We start from the raw sequence: 18220 nt of genomic DNA on the forward strand, positions 1-18220 counted from the left end.
TTTTTCTGGGTTACAGGACTAAGCTTTTGAGATCTATTGTAATGGCATGATTCACATTCCATAAAATTCCAAAAAAAATCCCCAAAGAACTCAACATACATATCATAATAATTTCTCTTCGAATCAGAAAAGAAGTATACACTTGAAGAAGGCCTGCCCTGAAGCTCACTACTGCTTCTTCACTTCTCGTAACTACGTAGCTGAAGAAATGTAAGGCTTTCCCTGAGAACTTTATCAAGGCAATAAAAAGTTAATGAACTTTAGGTAACAACCATAATACTGAACTATATCACTTGCAGACATTCTTCAGTTTATATATGCCAGGAATATTTCCTGGCTTTCAGACTTGAAATTCTGAATAAACTTCTCTCTTAAAAACACTTATTAGACATATAGTTCTCCAGAACTTATTAAATGTCAACTTTCATTCACTTAAAAAATACCTAACAAATCATATTTGCCAAGAACAGGCCTGAGCGGTTTTTAAGACACTGTCCCTGTTTATAAGGTTCTTTCAGCCCACTAAGCCATTCCAACAAATAAAACTATAAAATAATGTGATACGTATAATAATGTAAATAACATATAAAGTAGAGCAATGGAAGAATACACAATGGTTAAATATGTACCTTGAGAGCTGACCTCAGAACCTAACTATAGTTTAAAACATGATTTCTTTTAAGAAAACCATTCCAAGCAACTAACAAATTACCTTACAGAAATGCAGCTTCTACTGCACGCTGGGGACCACCTGTTACTAGCAGGAGGGCCACTGTGAATCTACGTGTATTCCCATGTGCTCTTCTAGACAGGAATGGTAACAGAGAAGTCTAGCTTTCTGTAGCTTCGATGATATACAGATCATCTATCATAATTCAGGATTTGCTACTGAATGAGATTAATTTCTGTAGCTGTCATTAAAAGGTCTTGATGGTGCCCATTTGGCAAATGGATCCCTCCTTTGATTTCTGATGATACTTTTTAAAAAAACAAAGTGTCCATATAATAGTCTCTTTAAACAGCATAAATGCCTAAGGTACCTGAATGTAAAAGATAATGTAAATAGAGCAATGAGCGATAAAGGATAATGATGTATCACCTTCATGTTAAACCCTTTGTAGGAAGGCACATTATTCAGTAAAAACACGGAGCGTAAACCACCAATATGAATTAAGAATATTATTTTTAAACAATTAAAAGATAGTACGTATTACCATTTTAATGAGTGCAATAAATAAGAATAAAGGCAGTGACGTCGACAAGGAAAGTCCATTAATGCAGCAATTATTACTTGTTGCTTATTTTTTCAATAGCTCATTGTTAATTTCAAGTTCCCATTCATCCTGCTTATTCAATTAATTACCTCATGGAAGAACAGTACACATCAACATTCTTGTTCCTTTCAGGCCTGAGATAAAATTGATTTAAAAAATGAGCAGGAGGCCATAGGGCTTAACTGTAACCCTAGTTAATAGGGCATATTAACTATAGTTAATACTGTATAGGTGACCAGGCGCGGTGGCTCACGCCTGTAAACCCAGCACTTTGGGAGGCCGAGGCGGGCAGATTATGAGATCAGGAGATCGAGACTATCCTGGCCAACATGGTGAAACCCCGTCTCTACTAAAAACACAAAAATTAGGCGGTGTGGTGGTGCGTGTCTACAGTCCCGGCTACTCAGGAGGCTGAGGCAGGAGAATCACTTGAACCTGAGAGGCAGGGGCTGCGGTGAGCCGAGACTGCGCCACTGCACTCCAGCCTGAAGACAGAGTGAGACTCCGTCTTAAAAAAAAACAAAAAACTTATAGCTCCTTGTTTATGCTCCATGCAAACATAGAAGGTACATGTAGTAAAAAGTAATTTTAATCCATCTCCTTTACCATAAAAGATGAAGTACAGTATTGCTGTCCATTAAGGAAATCATCATTCTACATGAATATAAACATCTTCTGTTGCCAACACGTTATAATGTTGAAATATGCATTTTAAATGGAAACTTAAATTATTCTAGGGAATAAAATTATCATCAGGAAGGTTTCCTAAAGCAACTATGGTAGCAGTGGATTTTTAAATTATCATCTAACAGGCTGCTGATATCAAATAAATTAGAGTAAATCAAAATAAGATTAAATGTATAAATAATGTATTGCTTCAATCCCACTATAGGTAAAGTCATTACATTAAAAAAATTTTATTTAAAATTGAGAACATTTACCAAAATTATATTTGAATTTCCCTGGTGGTTTTATGCTATTATTTTCTTTCCTTCCCAGACCACAATTAAATCTTAAATTTTATCTCACTCACAACAAAATCCTTTTTGCCTATTTACCCTTTTAGAAATCTCATATGTTAAGTATAGAATTCTGTGCTGTCAAAAGTGATGATCTGCTCTTGACAAAATTATGTTATCAATATTTAAAACATTTTTTGCAATCTTATAGTAAAACCGGTCAGTGTCATTCCCAAGGTACACATTAAAATTTCACTTTAAAATGTTATTACAAGATTAGTTGAGGTTATAAACTGGAAAAAAAATCATTTTGAATAAATCAGAAGCAATAACCTTGTATCAATTCTTTCTACAACAGATTATATTTGTCTTATAAAACAGAATCTTTTTGAAACTATTACTTCTTTCAGGAGCTTTCTCTTTGATGTCATTAACTTTAGCCTCTTCTTTATCTTCAATCTTAAATTAATTCCCTGGGAAGCTTGTGGCTTGTTGGCTGGTTGGAGGGATTAAATACAAGGGTTTATAAAGAAAAGCAGCTTTTGATACAATGCTATTACAACATGATCACTTACCCATAAACTGTTAGATACAGAGGTTTTTTTCATGTTAGACACAAATGTTCATTTTTAAAGCCATTATCATGCAACAAATAGAATGAGGATTATTTTTGTAGTTTATATTCACCTTACAAATAAATAATCAGTGAACATGACTCTGGAATAACAGACAATGATTTTTGGCTCCTCTGTAATTGCTGGCAGTTTTGTTGTTGCTGTTTTCTGGCAATCCATTTTCATCGTGATATGCTAAATGGACCCTTCGTATACACTAGTCAAAGGATTTCATTGATATTACGCAAACAAGAATATGCCTGACATATTCTAACTTAACACTAGCTGGGGGTGGGGGACTTTGGGGCTTCTATGATTTGAGACAGCGGTTGTGTAGCAATAAAAGATTATTGTTTAAGGCAAAAGTGTTTTTTAAATTACCAATCTATTTTTTTGAGTAGTTTTTGAGAAAGCATTTTAAGTAACAAGAGATTCTACAGTAAACATCAGTTTTTTGCTTTAGAGTTTTGCCCCCAGCATCTATTCTCTCTTTGGTTGGTAATAGCATCCCGGGTCCTCTGGAGGGATTTATCCCTCCATCAGGTACAGACCTGGGGGTCCTTGTTCCATGGACCTTTCTCCAAAGGACTTTGGGTCTTGACTGGGATGGTGCAAGAACAGAGACATGATTCTATTTCATTTTCTACAACATGCCCTGAAAAGACAGGTCATGCTCCCTAAATCTACCCTCTATCTCTCTCAATCTTTATTCTGAGCCCAGTTTTCTGGCCTGCCACTAGAGTCTGTGAGCTTCCTCATGTCCTTATAATAAATTCCTTTTCTGCTTTAAGTGAATCGCAGTCCAATTTTATTGCTTGCAACCAAAGCACCCTAAATGATACAGGTGCCCTTTTGTGAGATTATCTCCACGATAAAGTAATGGATATTGACTCCATTTTAACCATCAGGTGCTCTTTCTAGAGATGAATTACAGCCTGACCTTGCCTAGTGGCTCTAAGGAGTCCTTAGGAGGTAAACTCAAAAAAGAAAAAAAAAAATCAATAGCCTTAGGAGAACTACTTCTAATGGTTTTACTTTTGCTGTGAAGCCCTAGGACTTGGTTACTGATCAACATGGTAATGCTACATTTGCCCATTCATACAATCAACCTTCTAACTTATGACCCATAATCTCAATTACATTTGTAAAAATTCCAGTGACCCAGTTCCATAGACTCCTCACAATAAAATAAGTAATGAACTAACCCATATTATGTCTGTCTCACCTGTAATACACATTAAGAGTCTGGATATGAATAGTTCTACAAAGCTAGAAAAGTAATTGCTCCTTTTCTAATACGTTTACTATCATCTTTAAGAATCTCTCACACCCTTTGGGGCATCAAGATACAATGATCATACTTTAGCTAAAATTTCTGCCCACAAATCCCTTAATATGAAGTGAAATTAGTCATCTCTACTGAAATAGGATGTTCATCAGGCCAGCAAATAACGGTACAAGCTTGGGCTTGTTCCAGCAGGGTTCAGACAAGGCCAGGGGCACTTGGAGGCATTCTGACATGACCCTGGTTGGTTGGTGGAATTTTAAAAATGCACTTACCCATTCCAGATCCCACATCCTGTAGAACTTGTGACTATGCTGATGTGTCACTCTTGTGATTATGTTTATCATCATGTGCCTATCATCTCAGCATAATTATGATCATAACATGATTTTGCCATGTTGTTAGATGCACAGTTGATCTTAAGAGTGGAAGAGTCTCACTGAAACCCTTGTACACTGCTGTTGGGAATGTAAATTGGTTTTGCTATTATGGAAAACAGTATAGAGATTCCACAAAACAATTAAAAACAGAACCATCATATGATCCAGCAATCCCACTTAGGCGTATTTATCCAAAAAAGAAATTGAAATCAGAATCCTGAAGAGCTATTAGTACTCCCAAATTTATTTCAGGACTATTAACAACAACCAGGATGTAGAAAAGACCAAAATGTCCATGCACAGATTAATGGATAAAGAAACTGTGGCATATACATACAATGGATTATTATTCCGCTTTAAAGAGAAGGAAATTCTGCAATATGCGATAACATGGGTGAACTTTGGGGACATTTTGTTAAGTGAAATAAGCCAAAGCGAAAGGACAAATAGCATATGATTCTATTTATACAAAGTATCTAAAATATTCAAACTCATGGAGGCATAGAATAGAATTATGGTTGCCAGGGCTGGAGGAGAGGGTAATGTGGAGTTTCTAATCAGTAGGTATAAAGTTTCAGTTCCCCAAGATAAGTTCTAGAGATCTGCTGTACTACATTGTACCATAATCAACAATAACATATGGTACACTCAAAAATATGCTCAAAGAGTAGATCTCATGATCCCATGTTACATGTCCTTACTGCAAGTTACTTATTTATTTTATTCATTCATTTATTTTATTTATTTATTTTTCTGAGATGAGGTCTCCCTCTATCACCCAGGCTAGAGTGCAGTGGTGTATAGCTCCCTGCAACCTTTAACCCCTGGGCTCAAGGAATCCTCCTGCCTCAGCGTCCCAAATAGCTAGGACTACAGGCATGTACCACCACACCAGGCTACCTTAAGTGAAAAAACAGAATGAGATTCTAATCTCTGGGTCTGACCTAATCACTGGGGCTCTTCTCAGTGGAACACTTTCTCAGACTGGTGCCCAGGGAAAAGTCAGAGAGCTTCCACTGGATAAACCACTGCAAGCCCTGAAGAGGGAGGAAGCCACAGGAAAAGGCATGCAGATAGCCTTGAAAAGCTGAGAGCAACCCCCTGCTGATATCAGGGAGAAAACAGGAACCTGAGACTGACAGCTACAAGCAACTGGATTCCCCCAACAACCTGAATGAGCCTAGGGGTGCATTCTTCCCAAGAGCCTCCAGGTAAAAGCTGAATCAGGAGACACCTTGATCTGGGCTTCCTGATACCCTGAGCATAGCAAGCCAGCTCACTTCAGACTTCCAGAACTGAGAGCTAATAAATGAGTGTTGTTTTAATTTGCTAAATTTGTGGCAATTTATTATGCAACAAAAGAAAACAAATCCATCCTTTAATCAAGAAGTTCCTGATCCACTCAAATTACTTCTCACACCAGGATCTCTAGGTCTCTTCCCACAGAAAAAAAGAGTGATTTTGGGAAGTCATTCTCCAATTTCCTATGCCAATTTCCCACATCCAATAAGATACTTTACTTGGCACTGAAGAGGAAGAAAGAAGAAAGGAAAGGATGGTCACAGTTAAGAATGGTGATCCAGGCTAGGCGCTGTGGCTCACGCCTATAATCCCAGTGCTTTTGGAGGCTGAGGTGGGAGGATCCCTTCCAGCCAGGGGTTTGATACCAGCCTGGGCAAGAAAGCAAGACCCTGTCTCTATAAAAAAAATTTTTTTTAATTAGCCAGGCATGGTGGCACATACCGGTAGTCCTAGCTACTTAGGAGACTGAGGTGGGAGGATGGATGGCTTGAGCCCAGGAGTTCGAAGCTGCAGTAAGGCATGATTGTACCACTGTACTCTAGTCTGGGTCAAAGAGCAAGACCCCATCTCAAAAAAAAAAAAAAAAAAGAGGCAAGCCAATCCAGCACCAGGGATTTCATGGGCAGTCTTCATTAAATGTGCATGGCAAGCCTGAGAGGAGACTGTTCGTCCTCATTGTTTACCCAGAGACACTAAGCCTCATGGACATGACCTCAAATAGAGGCTCAACATACACAGCAGCAGGTGAAAAGCAAACAAGGAACAAACTTCTCTCTTATAAACTGGCTTTTTACTCTTAAATTTGCACTCACCCCAAAACCACTGCAGGATGCTAAAATAAAGCACATGGACACTAAAAAAGTGTCCAGAGTAGGCTTTAGTCTCAGGGCCCTCTGGCCAGTATAACTTGCACCCCCCCCCCTCCAATGCCCAAGACAGAGAGGAAAGAGGCAGCATCAGAGCCCTATTTAAAATAAAAAATCATAAACGACTTCCTCCAAGCCACTTCAGCAAATTATTTGTGAACCTCAAATGTCTGTGATTTCTTACAAATAAATAATACCTAACTTTTAAGCTACATTTTAAAACTAACTCAAAGAGGTCATAAATTTCATCAACCCTGTGGTTACAACACAATGGGCCTTTTTCTCTGTCATCTCTAACAAAAAGAGCAGTTTAAGTACTTTCTCCTGTCAGATGCAGACTAATCAGACACTGTACCAATCCTATAAACAATTGTCCCACACCCTGAGAAAACTAGAATCAGTCAGGTATAACCTAATAAAAGTCAGGGAGCAGAAACGAGTGAAACTTGAGATGCCAGATTTCACTCGCGTCCGTGTGAAGAGGCCACCAAATAGGCTTTGTGTGATCAACAAGGCTGTGTATTTCACCTGGGTGCAGGTGGGCTGAGTTCGAAAAGAGTCAGGGAAGGGAGATAGGGGTGGGGCCGTTTTATAGGATGTGTGTAGGTAAAGGAAAATTACAGTCAAAGCGGGTTGTTCTCTGGCTAGCAGGGGTGGGGGTCACAAGGTGCTCAGTGGGGGAGCTTTTGAGCCAGGATGAACCAGGAAAAGGAATTTCATAAGGTAATGTCGTCAGTTAGGGGAGGGACCGGCCATTTTCACTTCTTTTGTGGTGGAATGTCATCAGTTAAGGCAGGAACAGGTCATTTAAATTTCACTTCTTTTGTGATTCTTCAGTTACTTCAGGCCATCTGGATGTATGCATGCAGGTCACAGGGGATATGATGGCTTAGCTTGGGCTCAGAGGCCTGACGCTAGAGGCTTTCTTCTTTATTCTTTTTCTTAGAAAGAAAATTTACAATCTTGAAGAAATGGAATGCACAGCCAAATGATTCTAAATAAAATTGCCAGTTAGTATGTTTTCTAACGCTAGTTTCTTCATTAAGATGCTTCAGATACCTTCTTAGACATTCCTTTGAAATAGCTTTATTTCAAAGCTATTTTATAGTTAGTGGGGTATCCTCCAGCCAGAATATTTAAATACATGTGAACCAGGATAAGGCTAAAATCTAGCCTACAGGTTAAGAACTGGACTCAAGAATCTGACCAACTGAATTGGAATCCCAGCTCTGCAACTTACTAGCTGTGCAGTCTTGAGATCAACACGTCATCTCAGCTGCTTCTTCTGGAAAATGGAAATCATAATCAAACCTACCCCACAGGGTTGTAGAGGTGACATGAACAAACATACACATAGCACTGATACAGTGCTCCTATGTGCCAGACATAGTTATAATGATCGGCCTTCATGAGTGCTTGGCTCCGTTATACTCACAAACTCTCATCACAGCACTCTTAGTGCATGAGAAGCATCAGGAGAGACTTCCGGGGACTTCCAGGGGCCCCTCTCCTTACATCCACCCAATTAAACCACAAACATACTTATCTCCAGCCATAGGTAAGAGAGGACCACATTTTTGAGACAGAAACGCAAAAAACTAGTGTTAGAACCTCAGAGGTTTTTTGTTTTTGGGTTTTTTTTTTTTTTTTTTTTAATTTTTTTGAGACGGAGTCTTGCTCTGTAGCCCAGGCTGGAGTGCAGTGGCGCGATCTCGGCTCACTGCAAGCTCCGCCTCCTGGGTTCACGCCATTCTCCTGCCTCAGCCTCCCAAGTAGCTGGGACTACAGGCGCCCGCCGCCTCGCCCGGCTAATTTTTTGTATTTTTAGTAGAGACAGGGTTTTACCGTGTTAGCCAGGATGGTCTCCATCTCCTGACCTCGTGATCCGCCCGCCTCAGCCTCCCAAAGTGCTGGGATTACTAGGCATGAGCCACTGCGCCCCGCCCAGAGTTGTTATTAAAAGAAATGCAATTGAGAATTGAGTGAGCAATGTGGCTTATACAGTGACTACAGCTATCTGTCTAGAAGTCAGCATTTGGTAATTACACCAGCAGTACATTTGGGAACCATTTCCAAACAAAAATAAGGGTTTTTTGGTTTTGTTTTGTTTTTTTTTTTAAGGAATTTAACACCTCTTTAATTCCAAAACACAGGAAGTGAAAGAGTACTTAGCAGAGATACACATCAACAAACTGATGCTAAAAACATCATCATGAGGAGAGAACTTGATGGCCCATGTCACAGCCCCAACATTAATCAGGCTCCACTTGCCTGTAAACCAACAATTACACATTTGCTCATTAAGAAAAACTGCTGTAAGCCAAGTCCTATAAAGTGTGGGCTACACTGTAGTCACGCTTGATCTTGGCAAGCTATTTAAACTTCACGGAATCTCGATTTCTTAAACAACAAAAAGGATAACATTCTCAAAGTCACCTAAGGATTAAATGAGATAATGCATCACAGTTGATAAAATGGGCTCATTAAGTTTATCCATTATTATGATTATTCAGGCAGTTCCGAGATACATATTAAAATGTGAACTACATCACAAGAGGGAAAAAAAAATCCTCAGAACAAATTACTTCTTTTCTGCAGATGTTAACCTTAAGAACGTTAACAGTTTCTAAATTGTGGTGTCAAGCCTTTCCCAGGGGCTCAAGGATGACCTCCGCACTGTTCACCCACATTTCTCTTGACAATATCAAACATCCCGCTCCATATTCCAAGATCCAAACAGCTCTTCAGCTATCAGAGAATATGGGAAATGGTGACTTTGAAGCATCTGGGCAAGTTCACTATCAAGAGTCACACACTAAGACAGACATGAACAAGGGTGGGGGAAGGAAGAGCGACACCCCCATCCCATAGCCCACACTTCGATAGCCCTTTATGCTCATGGCCTGTGCAGATTTAAGGATTAGAAAGAACGACACATTTCATTATGCTCATAAAGTACTTTCACCAGGAAGCTGAAAATCAGTAAGTATCTGGGCACATCTTTTTCTTTTTCCAGTTTTACCTATCCAAGCAAAATGACTGACATCCAGGTAAATCAGCAAAGAAACATTTCCCACACGCATAACTCTCTGGTCCATGGGCAATTGGACAGAGGAAATATACAACAATTGTATCATGCGAAACAGTTTCCCTAGCTCTACTGGAAAATGTCATCCCTTACAAACATGAGGCGCTATAAGACAATTCCCCTCATCACTACATGATGACAATATATTCTTATATTGTGCTGCAATACATTGAACATAAATCAATAAAGTCTTTACAACACACTAAGGCCCTTGGAGACAGAAACCTGCCACCTTGAATACGGCACGCTGCTGTAAGCAAGCATGCCTTGGGCTTAAGGGACAGAGATGACATTCACACACTACACAGAATCCACACCTGGCGCCACTGCTCCTTTGCCTGCCCCCCTCCATCACATTTCATCCCCTCACATTTGAAATATTTAGCATTTATAGCTTCCACCGACTGTATCTCAATAAAAGAGCAAATAAAGCTTATTATCAGCCAGGCATAGCGGCTCATGCCTGTAGTCCCAGCACTTTGGGAGGCTGAGGTGGGTGGATTGCTTGAGTCCAGGAGTTCAAGACCAGCCTGGGCAACATGGTGAAACCCCGTGTCTACAACATCCAAAAACATTAGCCAGGCGTGGTGGCACCTGCCGGTGGTCACAGCTACTTGGGAGACTGAGGTGGGAGGATGACCTGACCCCAGGAATTTGAGGCTCTGGTGAGCCGTGATCATGCCACTGCACTCCAGCCTGAGTGACTGAGTGAGATCTTATCGCAAAAAATAAAAAGTTTTTTCCAAAAAAAGCCTATTGTCAAAGTTAAAAATTACATGACAAGCTAATGGAGCACAGTCTTCCATATTGTTTTAGACTCACAGAATCTACTAGAGACAATTATAACCCACCATAAAACTATGACTGCACAAATTTTACATATAGGTTTCTGAGAATATTACAGTATGCCCAATTATGCATTTATTTATTATTTGTTTGTTTGTTTTTGAGACAGAGCCTCACTCTGTCGCCCAGGCTAGAGTGCAGTGGCACGATCTCAGCTCACTGTAACCTCTGCCTCCTGGGTTCAAGCAATTCTCGTGCCTCAGCCTCCCGAGTAGCTGGGACTACAGGCACACGCCACCACACCCAGCTAACTTTTGTATTTTTAGTAAAGATGGGGTTTCACCATGTTGGCCAGTCTAGTCTCGAACTCATGACCTCAAGTGATCCGCCCACCTCGGCCTCCCAAAGTGCTGGGATTACAGGTGTGAGCCACTGCGCGCGGACCAGTGTGCCCAATTATCAACCTTGATCTAAAAGTTCTTTAATAGTCATACCTAGGAACCAAACCTGGAAACATGTGAAATGTCTTGAAATGTCCTAGATGTGAAAAAAGTGATAAAGCACAGGAAGATGTGTTCAGGTATTTAAAAACGTAAATAGTGTATCTTCCTAACGTATATCTAACCTGATAGATTAGAAAAACATGCAAAGATCTGAGCATCCACTGCTGGTCAAGATGTGAGGAAAGGGCACGCCCAACATTGCTGCAGGCAGAAAGAACTGTACATCCTTTGGGGAAAGCATCTGGTGATGACTGTTCAAAATTAAAAATGCACATTCGCTTTGACTCAGCAATCCCACTCTCAGCATAAGGATAGATGCATACAGATATCTTTTGTTAAAAAATAGTATTTGTAACAGTAGAATTATGAAAATAGTCTGAAAGCACATTAACAGGGGCATGATTGCATAAGTCAGATATATCCATCCATAGAATATGATGCTGCAATTAAAAGGAACGGTAATGAAGGAGATCAGTAGGTACCGACCAGCAAAGATATTCTGAAATACGAAATAAAAAAGACTTTGGTAAGTACTGGGTATGACATAATACCATTTCTGTCAAAATAAAACAGAGGGGTGGACTTCATATGTATGTACATATTTAAATGTATATACCTCTGTATACAGAGAAACATGGAGAAAAACACAAACCAAAGTGTTAACTGCACACACCCAGTGGTCCTCTGAGGGCCGGCCTCCCACTCCCTCAGGGCCCTGTCCGGGCGAGGGCACAGAATGCCTGTGCTCCCGGAGTCACTCCTCTGTGCTCCCTGCATGTAGTTCTCATACACAGAACTCCATCCCTGATGCAATCAAATCCCTTAAGTGGGTGACCATGTATTTATCATCCAGATTGGGAACTTCTAAGAAGGGAAGAGGGTGCTATGAAACATTAGCTGGGGAATTAGGTGTCAACAGGAGCCCTATCCCATGGAAAAGGAGACATACAGCCACCCTACCCCGAGCATGGAGCCAGGACCCCCTAACTGCCCACTTCCTCAAGGCAACCCCTTTGTGGGGAGGGATGTTTTCCTTTATCCAGGACAATCACCACCCACTTTCCAAGGGACAATGCCCTAAGTCCTTCCACACTTAGGTGCTCTAAGTGTCAAGTCTTTCCTTCTCCCCCTCTTTCATTCCACAAATACACACAGAGCCTCTATGACTCCCTCACTCACTCCTTCATTCAATAACCAAGTGCCTGCTATACACTCAGGTGCCCGGAGTACGACAATGAGAAGTACAGAGATCCTGTCTCCGTGGACCTAACATTCCGCCTGGGGCAGAGATGATAAAGAAATAGATATCTAATAGGATCGGGTGTTAAGTCCCACAGAGCAAACCAGAGCAGGGTAGGGGACATAGGGAACAGGGCAAGGGAGTGGGTGCTGCCCTTTACATGGGGTGTGGGCTTCTCTGATAAGGCAGCATTTAAGCAGAGATGGAAGGAAAGGGGCACACAGCATTTCAGGCAGGGGAAATAGCAGGAGCAGGCTCCAGATGGGGAGCATGATGCCCAGAAGTGAGCAAGAGGGAAGTTGCAGGCCTGATCATGGCAGAGGGCTCTCGATGCCACTCAGGGAAATGAGCCCAGCCACATGCACCAAGAATTCAGTCTTGGGGGCGATCAGTATCACATTCATCAACCAGAGAAATAAAGGCCTTCTAAGGAAGGTGGTCTCATCAACTCCTTTGTAAACAGAGGCCCTTCTGCTTCTCTTGTTCAAGGTAAGAGGAGAAAGAAAGTTCAGTTCTGGTGGCCATCACTGCAGATATTTATTTTATTATTATTAATATTGAGACGGAGTCTCGCTCTGTAGCCCAGGCTGGGGTGCAGTGGCGCGATCTCGGCTCACTGCAAGCTCCACCTCCCAGGTTCACGCTATTCTCCTGCCTCAGCCTCCTGAGTAGCTGGGACTACAGGCATCCGCCACCACGCCCGGCTAATTTTTTGTATTTTTAGTGGAGATGGGGTTTCACCATGTTAACCAGCATGGTCTCGATCTCCTGACCTCGTGATCCACCCGCCTCGGCCTCCCAAAGTGCTGGGATTACAGGCGTGAGCCACTGCACCCAGCCTTTCACTGCAGATATTTAAACATTATAGTTATGCTGTATCTGCTGAAACATAAGGCCATCAAACCAGTTATCACTCATCAGCTTTGGTCACAAACATCTAATATTACTGCTGAAAAGTAAAATACTTCCCTTAAACAATGCACTTGTTAACGTCCAAACAATTCCCCAAGGTCATATTCAGAGAAGAATCTGGTAGGATTTCATAAACTGTAAGAAATGTGTATACCATCAGGTAGCCTAGAGCAATTCTAGAAATAACGTGGTTTTACACCACTGTTGCATCAGCTTTGAAAAAGTAAGATTTTAAGACAAGAAAAAGAGAAGGGTATTTAGAAAGAATAGAATATTACACTTGGTCTGCCATAAAGTGTCAGCTCTAAAAAAAAGTCAGAGGAAATGCCACTCTTTAAATCCTGAACTAAATTCCCAAATAATTTTTATCGCTGGACCTAGACTTGGCTTATCAGTGACTTCACGGGCAAAACAGCAAAGCATAGATAATTAATATCAGTTCAGAGACATATAAGCCCCTGTCAAAGAACTAAAACATACTTACCTTTTAAAAATATTTTCAGAACTTAAAAAACATCTGTTATATTATTCCAGTTTTTAAATAATCTGGCACATTCAAATCAGTAAAACATTTGTAAGATTTGTGCAGCTAAATCTTTAGATTTGGGTGTCCTAACACTTAACCCACACGTGCACGCACCCAAGCGCACACGCACACGCACGCGCACATGCACACACACCCCCACACACACAGAGCTAGAATCTCCTGGCTGACAGAAAACCTGCCCTGGTGGGACATGGACCAACCATTTGTCCTCAACAAACTGTCTGAGACATAAAATTCTGGTGAGGTTTGGGGGTTGGGAGATGACAGCTGAGCTAAAAGCATCGGTATTATTGATGTTGGCTTCATGCTACTCCTTTACAGTTGTCCTTTGCAAGCTGAACACAGTATAAGTCAGGCCAAAGGACAAGGACAAGAGAGACAGGAGGTTAAAGTTCACCAACACCCTAGAAGAAGAGACGGTTACACTCACAATTACAGCTGATCGCCAGCCACCAAACTTTTTTTTCCTTAATGCCAGGGCTCCACAGTGGCCAAGAGACAGGAGACAAATGACTTTCTAACAATTGCAACAATAAATGATTTTTATTTTCCAATAGCTAAGATACTGTGGAAACACTTAAAAGAGTAAGCTAAGAAAAATGTCTTTGCTTCCCTGGGCCTCTAAAATTCGTCTAGAGTCCACTTCTTGAGAATAAGAGCCAAGTCTGAATTGTGTCTTCATGCCTTGGTGCCTAGCACCGTACCACCCATACATCAATTTCACAATTTAAAAAAATGCTGAGAGGCCGGGCACTGTGGCTCACGCCTGTAATCCCAGAACTTTGGGAGGCTGAGGCGGGCAGATCACCTAAGATCAGGAATTCAAGACCAGCCTGGCCAACATAGTGAAACTTTGTCTCTACTAAAAACACAAAAAAAATTAGCTGGGCATGGTGGCAGGCACCTGTTATCTTAGCTACTTAGGAGGCTGAGGCAGGAGGATTGCTTGAACCCAGAAGGCAGAGGTTGCAGTGAGCCAAGACCATGCCATTGCACTCTAGCCTGGGCATCAGAGTGGGACTCTGTCGCAAAAAAAAAAAAAGCTAAATAAAAAAGCAAACAAAATTTTTCCCACCAACCACCAAGTTTACTACAATGCCAAACATCTCCAAAGGTTACTGTGTGCAAAGGGGTCAGATGCAGCGTAAACCAGCGTCAGTAGAACCCAACCAAGTGAGAAGGGGCTTGGGGAACCCTCCTGAGTAGTCAATGTTTATTCTGTTCTGACATTAGTGAACTCCCGGTGATGTTTCAGACTACCTGTTTGCGACTTAATTTTTATGTCCACTTTTGTTTCCATCTAAATTCATGGGCTCTCAGTGGGCTCCCGGTGAGCTGAAGCCCTGCTGTTCGCGTGGTGTGCTCTGGAACAAGGGCTCTCGCACAGCGGATGTTATTCAGCTTTCCCGTAAAACGTCACCTTGTCCTCAGCATCCATTTCAGTTTCCAGCAAGTTACGTGAGATTATTTAAAATGCCAACTACCTGCACAACTGAAATAGTGTTTTTAAAACATTCAGGAACGAAGGCCCTAACGAAAACCAAAATCTCTGATCTAAAGACTCCGCCAACAATATCCAAAAAGACTGATACAATTTTCTTTGTTAATATTTACGAAGCAGGATTATTCTACTAAAACTCAGTTTAGTTTAGGCTTTCTTCCAAGTTGATTCAAACTGTATTTCAAGATACAGCTTGAGTAAGCACATTGTTTCAAATCTTAGTTATTACCACGTCAACTTACAACACTCTTTACGAGAATCACAGGCTAGATCTATTAATACAACAAAAGCTTCACTTTAAGGAAAGAGTCAGCGCTTAAATTAGCCCTTCCTACTGATGCATTTGAAACACTGGGAATGAAAGTCATGTTTTTCCCTACAAGCAAAATCATACTGTTCAGCTTCATTTCTATGTATCTACAGAAATACGATTAAAAGCCTACCAAGGCAGAGCTAGAAAGAATTTAACAGAATGTACTGTGTGTAAAAATTAACTAATTGATTTTATTTCTACCAGTGTCTGATTCTCTATGTTATGGGCAAAATAAGAAAACCTCCCAAGTAACTAACTTCTCTAGTCTTTGCTAGAAAACTTCCTTCTCCACACAGTATGGGCTGCTCTATCTCTACCTAGGAAGAAGAAAGAGCTGCCTCCATAAAATTGTCATCTCAAACTTCAGCCCTCTGTGCACTGCGTGTCCACCCTTTGGTTCAACACCTCTTTGTTCTTCCTCCTTCTCCATAAAGGAGAGCTGCAGATTCACTCCTCTCCTCTCAGTGCCTGCCCATCTTCCTCCCAACGGGCTTTCCCCTCCACACCACCAGCCCTTCAAGAGGAAGCAGAAACCATAAGCAGTAGAACTCCTTCAGCTCCCCTCTCACAAACCCACCTATCTCAAAGTACTTCCATCACTTCCTCTAGCTACAGTGGAAGAGGAAATCCAACTCTAGGAGCTTTGTTTCATCTTTTACGAGGATGGTTTTCAAATTCAGCTCCCTTTTAGAATCACCTGGGCAGTTTTAAAAATCTCAACACCAGCCAGCCCCAACACCAATTACACAGGAATCCTCCTGAATGGTTCCCACCATCAGTATTTTTTTAAAACACTCCAAGTGGCTCCAATATGCAGCCAAGGTTAAGAACCCCCTTCTCTTTCTTCACACTCACTAGGGGTATTGAAATGTGTGCAGGTCTTTTCCATCTTAAAAAGCCCAGCCTCCCTCAGTCCCATCTCCCCCTTCAGGTCCATCCACATCTCCCTCAGCTTCTTCATGATGAAACTTCTTAGAAGAGCTGCGTGTACTCTTCTCCCCTTCCTCACCTCCACTCTGCTCCACCCAGTGCCTTGCAACTTGCCATGCTGTCTCCTGGCACTGCTTTCACCGGGCTACCAAAGGCCATGTGGCTCACCCCAGTGTCCCTCAGTCCAGTTGTTCCCAACGTCCTGGACTGCTCAGCAGCACATTTCTTGGGATTTATTTCTAGTTTCTTTCCTAGTAAATAGTGTGGCCTTCTGACCTGCAAGCGCATATACATCTTTCTTTTTTATAAGCAAGGCTTTATCCTATTACACCTTTGAATGTTTTTGTTTCCATTTTTATTCTCTTCCTTTGGAAAAACAAGTAATATGTGATGAATAAGCCTTTGTCTCTCCTATGTATCATCTTCAGAGAAATCCTTTTTCTCTCATCTTTTTCACTTTGTTTTGTAGAAGTCTCTCAAGTCTGTTGATTCCTATGTTTTCATTTGTGTTTGTTATATTTGGTGGCTTCTAACGTGCCTTTCCTCTTTCTAATGGTTTTTCTCCTTCTTCACAAGGATTAATCAGCTCACTTTCCACCTCCTATATTTCTTCTTTTCTTTTATCATGTATCTTTCCTTTAAACTTTGAGAAAACTCAGTTTTCATTATTCCTTTAAGGCCATGAAATACTAAGATTCTGAATTCTTCTTTTGTTGGTGAGACAATTTATCTTCTGATGTATATTCCGCATCTAGCTTTGTCTGTGTTCCATTATTCTATGAACTTGCCCGCCTGAGCCAAGGTGTCGCAGGCACAACCAGAAGGCATTCGTGCTGCACTGGAGACAACCTGTCACTTCATAGGAGGAGTAGCCAGCTTCCAGTCCAGCATTAATCTCCAGTTCTCTCCACTGTGGTCAAGTCCTGTAGCCAGGGAGTATTTTACACTCAAGTGTAAAACTTAGGCAGCATTGATGTAGGTTAGAAAGAAGCCCCTCATGTCACAGGCTCCTGAACTCCACCTACCTGAGCCTTCTTTCATCCTCAATTTGAGAAGTCCCCACTCTCAGGAAGCTGGCCTAGACATTAGGACGGCACTCAGTCACAGTGGGGGCCTAGGTGTGCATGCAGGTGTGCATGCAGGTTGGGCTCCAACATCAGGGGTCTCCACTCACTAGACTTTTATGTTCCTATGCACGTGTGCATGCAGGTTGGGCTCCAACATCAGGGGTCTCCACTCACTAGACTTTTATGTTCCTATGCAGGTGTGCATGCAGGCTGGGCTCCAACATCAGGGGTCTCCACTCACTAGACTTTTACGTTCCTGGGATCCCTAGAGCTGTTTAAGTCACGACCTGCCCAACTCTACACAGAAGGTCTTTTCCTCCCTCAACTCCGAGTCCTCTAGTTTTCCGTGGTCCGCAACTGAGTTGCACAGAGAGAGTCGCCCCTCTAGTCTCTTACTATTTTAGTGAAGCCATTTAATTTCCACAGGCCAGACTATACCCTGCCTCAAATTAGAGGACTATATAAGCTCACAGCATCCTCTCTCCTTTGGTCCAAATTTCACTCTATTTGCCAGGTATTCTTTAAAGTGTGGTTTGAAGTTGTAGCTATTTAACAGAACACAGCATTTTCTTCTTTGTTTCTCATTCTTTTTGTTCTTTTTGGGGTTCCAGGTATAAAAATTGAGTAAAACCCTGTCTTCATGCCACCATCTT

The 18220-nt window shown here is 41.4% G+C and overlaps 1 protein-coding gene across 5 annotated transcripts in view; it reads right to left on the bottom strand.

Moving 5' to 3' along the window:
• PTPRM (protein tyrosine phosphatase receptor type M) overlaps nucleotides 1-18220 on the bottom strand; it is an 837547-nt gene that overhangs the window by 711525 nt on the left and 107802 nt on the right. The window lies entirely within an intron of this gene.

This window comes from Papio anubis, chromosome 19 (genome assembly GCF_008728515.1).
Source record: "Papio anubis isolate 15944 chromosome 19, Panubis1.0, whole genome shotgun sequence".
NCBI lineage: Eukaryota > Metazoa > Chordata > Mammalia > Primates > Cercopithecidae > Papio > Papio anubis.